Genomic DNA, 7,958 nt, shown 5'->3' with positions numbered 1-7,958 from the left:
ATACTGACTGTAATTTAATTAAAGCCATGTGCTTAACTAGCACTGAAGGAATAGGGGGGAAATTTAGAGTTATTTATTTCTTTAGTAAAATTGCTAATTTCCCTGTGTGTATGTCCATTATTGGGCCTACAGCTTTTCTTACATGAAAAGAACCTGAAGGTGGCAGTGTGTCTTTACTATATGCCTCAATGTAAACTTCTCTGAAATCTTGCATTTCCCTAATTCTCATTGTTTTCTACACTTTATGTAGACATAATTATACATTACACGGTTTTTGACACCAATATTCTCATTGTGTGCTTTTTTGTTTCTGAAAGCAGAATAAGGACAGTATGGAAAAAAAAATCTTGTAGAATTCATACTTTGTGCCTGCCTTCTTATCCTCATAGTAAATCATTGGGCTTAGAGTATTTTCTATGAAGTAATTCATTTGGTAAATTACTTAAACATGTTTAAATTTAGATATTTTTTGTGCTTATACTGAAATAAAACCAACTGCGTGTATGCTTAATTAGGCAGCTCATTGAAGTAGGATGCTTTGGGAATTTGTTGCACTTGAAGTTCTACCAGTTGTGATTCCTGGATTGTCTTATGCTTTGACAAAAGATTGCTAGCAAATTAAAAAGACTGTTTTTGGAGTGTATTTATAGCTCTATTACTAAATATGCAATATCTAATTAACAATATCAAACTTTACATTTTAAAAGGAGGATGTCCAGACAAAGGAATAAATTCGCTGAGCTTCTGTCCTGTGATAGGATGATTCAGGCAAGGCGAGGGGAAAAGAGCAGATCAGCAGCAGCACAGGAGCTAAAAGAAGAGCAAGCTTTATTTAAGCAAAGGAAAAAGCAAGTATTATGTCACTGTTTTATCAAAGTCATTACTTAGTTTCTTAACAGATTGCCTAGTTCACCATTTATAAGGAAAGAAGTAATTTCAAATATTTTAACTTGCAAGTGGAAACTTGAGCGAGCTTTCATTTACAAAATACAGTGCTCAGAGGCAACAAGAAAGGTGTCTATCAAATTTCTAGCAGACTTGCCCATGGAACTACATGATTTCCCATTGGATTGAGTAGAAAATCCTTTTACAGTTAATTCATACTTTTTGTTACATTCCATATAAACATAAACTAAGGATAATGTATATTATTGATATTGTTTGTTAAAAAATTAATCTATTGGGTATTATTATAGTTGACAAATAGTTTTAGAGAGACAGTGGAAATAAAGGAAGAGAATTATTGTTTAATACCAGACAGTGGTAGTATGAAGAGAAATAGTCTGAAGCTTAAAATAGAAAAAATCACCAGAGAAGCACTGTGGACATTCAGAATCAGAGTAAATATAGTTTTAATAGGATATTTACTGATGAAACTTAAAAACGTGATGGGTCAAGTTGTTACCAAATAGATTTTTTTCTGGTACAACTGTGTAATTTTTCTTTATGTTCACTCAAATTTACTCAGTATCTCAGCTTGCCAAGTTTAAACTATAGGTCAGAGATGAAATGTTTACCTTGTTACCAGTCCTTTGGGCAATTTAATTACTGCGCTTGGTTTACTCGGCTTTTGTTTGAATCTTTGTCCTGCTCTTTGGTGCTATATTCCTCCACTGAAGTCGGAAGTGACGGTGCGTCTTGGCAGTTTTCCTGCTCCTGTGGTAAATTAATATTTCATAAAGAGGCTCCTGGTAGTTTGTTTCTTATTGTTAGGGATCACCTCTTTAAAAGTTTGCTATAAATTAACTTTTTCAGCAATAAAGAAATGCGTCAGGACTCTCGAAGCTATGCAAAGTGGAATAAAGAAAAGAAAGAAACATTTAGATTTTCACCTCCAACTGCACATATGGTATGTACCAGAGAATAGCACGTTAGGATGTTGGCAAATACAATCCATTAATTTATTTTCTTTGTAGCCTGTATACTGAAATTTAAAACTTAAGAGGAGAAAGCCAGAACTTTAAGTGCCAACACTTCGAAGTCTGTGGCTTTGCAGACCCCTTCTCAGATGTCTGTGTGGCTTGTGACTCCTGCAGCCCCATGTGCAGTGTAGGAGTTGCTCAGTTCTGCACGCTGCTACTCAAAATCTGTAGTGGCTCCAATAACCAGGCTACTTGGAGGCGTTAAGACAGAAGGGCGTATGTTTAAGTTTTTATTTATTATTTTTTAATTATTGAAAGCCTCCAATATGAGGTGTTGCATCTGCCAAACCAAATTTGAAGTGGGCTGGATTTTCTGTAATTTGTAAGCTGGTAGGACTGCCGGGAATTTGTAAAGGCTGGTGAACGAAAGGAGGGGACCTCACTTCGGGTTCTTTCTGAGGTGTGTATTAAAGGCCTGGCAAGATTTTTCCCCAAAGTAACAAACTTTGTTAGAGATTTTTATTTTAAATCGTGCCATTAGTTTTACTATTAGATTCTCCTTTCTTATATATATAAATACTGGAAAAGTTGAAATACTGAAAATGAATGCACAACATTTTTCCAGTGCTCTGGTATGAAAATGAACTGTAACACAGAGTAAGGCGTTTGGAGATAATCATTTAGGGAACTTGAGATGCTCTAATAGTTTTTCTCTTGCTTTGAGGAAATCTTTAATCTCAGTTTTCATGATTTCTGGGCATGCTGCTGCTTTTCACTGTGAAGATGTGGAAATGTATACAAGTTTTGTCTGAAATTTCAGCAGCTTTTAAATTAAAATGAGTTACATTCCTCCATTCTAAAAGAGATTTACTCAGGTTTAATGTTAAATCCTATTAATATCTACTTAGCAATACCTGGTGTTCAAACAGTGAAGCAGGATCTTTATATTACAGATTACAACTTTTCTAGAAGTGTAAGAAAAATTGAAATTCAAAATTTACACAAACATTTTTCATATTTTAAAAGTAAAAACAGGACTGTTGCACTTCGAGCCTGCTAGGGTTTTTTTGTTTGTTTGTTTTACTTTTCTTTAAACTCGTGTTTTGAAACTCAGCCAAATTATGTTACAATATGCATCAGTGCTTGGATAAATGTTGTTTTGAATTGAAGTTTATCAAATAGAAGATTGCAAAGGTTTGCCGTGTAACTATAGGCAATGTAGGGTCTTTGATTTGGCATAGAAGAGAATTGAATTCTGAATGACAAGAGAAGGAGTAAGTATGCTGTTGCACCATACTTTTAAATAATCTTTATCTATTTTCTATTCAGCGTTCCTACATTTATTTAAATGGGGAGAGTAATGTTTCACTACCAGAGAACAATTCTTTAATTTCTCCTGTAAAAAAAAAAAGGGGGGGGGGGGGGGGGGGGGTTGGGGGAGAATGGGAGGAGGGGGAAGGTGGAGGAAAGTAGTTACTTACACAACGATATACAAACGATGTGTTTAAAATGACCTTAATGCTGTGAGTTTGGGCTTTTGCAGCTCCGTAAGTGTGTGCGTACATCTGAGCTGACACGAGGTGGCACTGTAGCACAACGCACACCTTGCACAGGGACGCTCCTGTGTTACTGCAATTTATGAGTATTTAACAAATACTGAAATCAGAGCTGTGAAACGTTCTCGTAGTTTTGTGCTAACAATCATTAGTCTTTGCTCTTATATTTAGCTTCTATAGTTGTTCTCTGGTCTTCTTTGTAGCAGTTTCATACTCCTTGAGCATTACAGAGACATCCTGTATTTAACGTAAAGATTTTAGTTTTCAAATCTTCTTTTCACTAAGAAAAGTGCAGTGCCAATAAAATACTTCAAATCTACCACAGTATGTATTTAGCAGTGAATTTGTCATTTAAACAATATGTTCTGTTACACCCCCTCCACCCCCGATCTTGGGGAAATGACTCCTGTAAGTAAATCTAGAATAATTCTCATTTCATCTGTGAATGTTCAAATGTAATTGAAGGCAATAGAAGCAGAGAATTACAAGGTGCAGAATTCAGTTCTAGGACTGTGACTTCAGCCAAACTCGTGAGCACAGGCGTTGTGTAACTCCTGTAGGCCACTCCAGCATTGTTTGTTTTTTTTTCTGATTCTGTTTGTACTCTAACCAGAATCTAAGTGTAAAGTGTGCAAACAGATGTGTTATGTTTTAAATGTTTGCTATTGGTTTTTGACTGAATAACAAAATGATCATCTAGGAATTCTCACTTCCTGGTAGTGAAGCACATAGTCCCTGTCAATAAGCCAGTGCTTTTAGGATCAGAAACAATTTTCCACAAAAAAAAACATAAAACTATAAAACTTCTGAAAAGTAGGAGCTCTTTTCCTTTATCTACTGCAACGCACATACTTCAAAAATTGGTTGGTCTTTTTACTTTTATAAAAGTTATTTGAAAGGCCTTCATCAGAAGATGGGTTTGCAGTAAATCTGCCCTTATCTGGAATCATCTCGCTGAATGTCAGCGTCTTGTTCCTAAGGCTATTACCAGCCAGAGATTTGCTTTGGACTATCTGTTTTGGTGGAAGGGGCAAGGACTTTTTTATTATTATTATTATAAACAATCAAAAAAGTAAAACCCAATGCCATATTTGAAGGTTCACTTATTTTTAAACTGCAGCATCCTACAGGTATTCACAGATGAAAGGACAGGCACTAGCTAGCCAAAACTGGGCTTTGGATGCTGGCCTTCTGGAAGGGGTGGGGTTTGGGGGTTTTATCAAAATTTTGTTAAAACCACAACTTTGCTCTGTGAAATTTTTCTGCCTTTGCCACCTGATGTACTAGTAAAAAAAAAAATGTTTTGTGTTATCCTGCTCATGAAATGTTTCACCAGGCTTATCTCTAGCCTGCCTTAGCTTTACGCTGTTACCCAGAAGCACTTAAATCTGTGTGGGAGTTTCAAAGAGAGTGTTTCTTGGAACTCTTACATCTACCGTGTTTTGAACAATTTACTCACAGGTTAAGCACTTGGGTCTCGGTGACTGTTGGAGCTAGGTTTTCACCCATTTACCGTGATTTTGAAAACTACTTTGCAATTACTTCCTTTACCACAGAGAAAATTCGTACAAAAAGAGATGGTACTCAAACCAAGCCTTCTCATATCCTAAGCTTCTGCTGTCCTGGACTCTGTATTAAACCCTCCTACAGAAATGTAAGCATATTCATGCTATGTAACAAATATCATAGAATCCTCCCTTTGGGGTTTTACAGCTTTATATCATGCTCCCTGCAAGCTGCACCTGGCTGCTCGGAAGCTGCCATTGCCTCTGAGTTGCCTGAAAAGATCAGAAGGCAGTTAGAACATTTGTCCAAGTCACTGAGCACTGGCAGTGATTTCAAATGACAGCAGCCTTTACAGCATTAGAGTCTCAATATGAAACCAATTTCAAATTCCTAATGTTTCCATATAATGTGTTAGCATTTTGTTTCATTGTAGATGCCCCAAACTGCATCATACGGTACTGATAACATCAGTTACTATGCCATGAAAGAGGCACCCGAGAAACAGAAGGACCATACACCTGAAAAAATGGAACAAGGACTGCTGAAAGTGAAAGATGAAACTACAAGGTTAGTGCTAAAAAGATACAGCTATGAACTGCTCCTGTGTACTGGTACTGATGGCATCTGCTAACTTGCTATTATGAAAACATTAACTTATTTTCTCTTCCGTGAAGTAAAATCAACAAGAATCCTAATCAATAAATTGTGACTAAAAAAAGAAATTAATACAAGCAAATTCCAAGCTTATTAAAAAATAAATAAATCACTAGCACTTCAAGACTTGTAGCTGGAGCTCTGTGCACCTGCTCCTTCCCTTGCAATGCAATACCCAGGCAAGCACACTGTTGAAACAATTCTTATCTTTTAATAGCAATAATTTAGTTTGATAAAACAACTATTTTATAGTACCTTTATATCATCTTAATATATTTTAAAACACTTAATGAGTGTGAGCCAGAGGGCTGACTAGAAATTGAGTACCTCTGATCCTTTTTGCAAAATGAATTAAACAAATCACAACTGGCTGATGTCCTAACCTTGAAAAGCTTCGCCTGGATTATAAATGTGCGTAGTTATCTGAGCTGGAAAATACTTGAAATCATTCGTCTTTGAGGGCTGCACACACACACACACACACATACTGAAGAAAGGGGAGAAATGTGAACGTGTTCCAAATTTTTAAGAGCATATACAATATCTGATTCGACTTTGGGAAGTGTTCAGTTTAAGTTTTTTCTTCTATTTGGTTTTAACTTTTACAAGGAAAGCTTGGAATGTTCTGAGATTCTTTTTTATTCTAATTAGATGCCATTTCATTCCATTTTGCACTCCTCAGAATTAGTCCCTCTTTATATGGGGCCGTAACTTGAGTAGCTGGCCAAGCGTGTTCCAGTTGATGCATACACCACCTTCCTCCCCGACAGATAATTTCTTGGGGCATAACCACTATGCAAATGTCTGTAAGTCAAGGAAAACTTTAATTAGCTTCAAGTAACACTACACCACATTATAGCTTCTCATAATGTGGAAAGAGATGGTTACAGGTACCACGGCTATGGCCAGACGGGTCTGATGGCCACAGAAGGAAAGTACAGTAAATACGTTTATTTAGTGATCATTGAAATTTCAGTCCTGTCTCGTATTTCCTTTCACAGTTGCATGAGTGTCTCAGTACGTTGGGAAGGGCTGTTTTATAGTACTCCTTTTCTGTGTTTCTCCTGTCCCAGCATGATTTTAAATCTACAGTCAAGACCTTTGAAAAGTAGTTTATATGTGCTGTTCGACCACTTGCACTGGAGACAGTTCCACTGCCTCTTTAAACTCTTGTTTTGCTAGCATGCCTTCCATGGCATTTCCTTTAGTTTTGCTTTCTGGCTGTGCTGAACTCCCCATCAGTGTTTCCTTCACAGTCACATACTTTGAATTACGCACTGTGCACTGAAAGGCTTCCAGCTTCTACAGCAATTCTGCAAAGGACCCACCAAAAGCAGCCTGTGCCGCTCCCACACCCTGACCTCTTCCCGGAGTACCACTGAGCTTATGGACTGAACAAGGCAAGGGTTAGATTAAAATAAGGTCCCAGTATTGTAAGATACAGTAGTGTAAGAGCACCACATGGGGCACACATGCATATTAGCGAAGGCAAGGCCACAAGATTTCATTCATTTTGCTTCCCATCGTGCAAATACTTTTGGAGGAAATGCATTAAATACTTGAAACCAGAAATGGAAGGCTTGGTGATTATAAAGGAACTGAAATAATACTTCCATCATGTTTACTTAGATCCCCCAGAGAAAAGAAAATGGAACAAGGCCTCAAATGGCACACGCAGATGGTGAAAGCAAGAGAAAAATTAAGAGCAACGCCCCCAGAGGAAAAGCAGGACTTGGAAGTGGTGAGCATCTTCTCTTTTGGGGGGAACTGCAGTAAAGGCAGTAGTGCTGTGGGCTTATTAACCATTGTAAATTTGTCATTTCATTAATTTCACAAGTTAATCTCAGGTAATTAATCATCTCAGGTGCCAAATATTTTAAAACTAAAATCATCAAAAATGGAACATTTATTTTTATGTTAAAGTTGTTTGTGTGTACATGCACACAACATGTAAGTATATGAACAGGTCTACACATTGGTAGCACTCTGAGTCTTTCAAAAGTAAAGCCAGAATTCTAAGATAGAAGACAGAAATCACAAAAAGCGTAAGAGATGGCCAAAGGTTGATATGAAGCTCGCTAGACAAGAATGATGGTTTTTGTCATGTCCTGTGCAAGCTGTTCTATGCAAGTGGTTAATGCAGCAGAAAGTTGAAATTCAAAATTATCCATTTACAATTGGAAAGAGGACTCGTAAATCTATACCTGCCTGCTAAGGAAGAAAAACTGAGAGCTGTGTTAGTGCAGGTGTGACATTTATTTGTTTATTGCAACATTTTTAGGGATTATTTTGTTTCGACTGAAAGTATTACTTCAGCTTTCCAAACTGTGTGGCTAGTCAAAATACATTTTTCAATAAAATGAGTTAGTGCTTTGCAAGT

The sequence above is a fragment of the Aythya marila genome (assembly GCF_965140915.1).
Source record: "Aythya marila genome assembly, chromosome: 7".
NCBI lineage: Eukaryota > Metazoa > Chordata > Aves > Anseriformes > Anatidae > Aythya > Aythya marila.
This window is presented reverse-complemented; position numbering follows the sequence as displayed.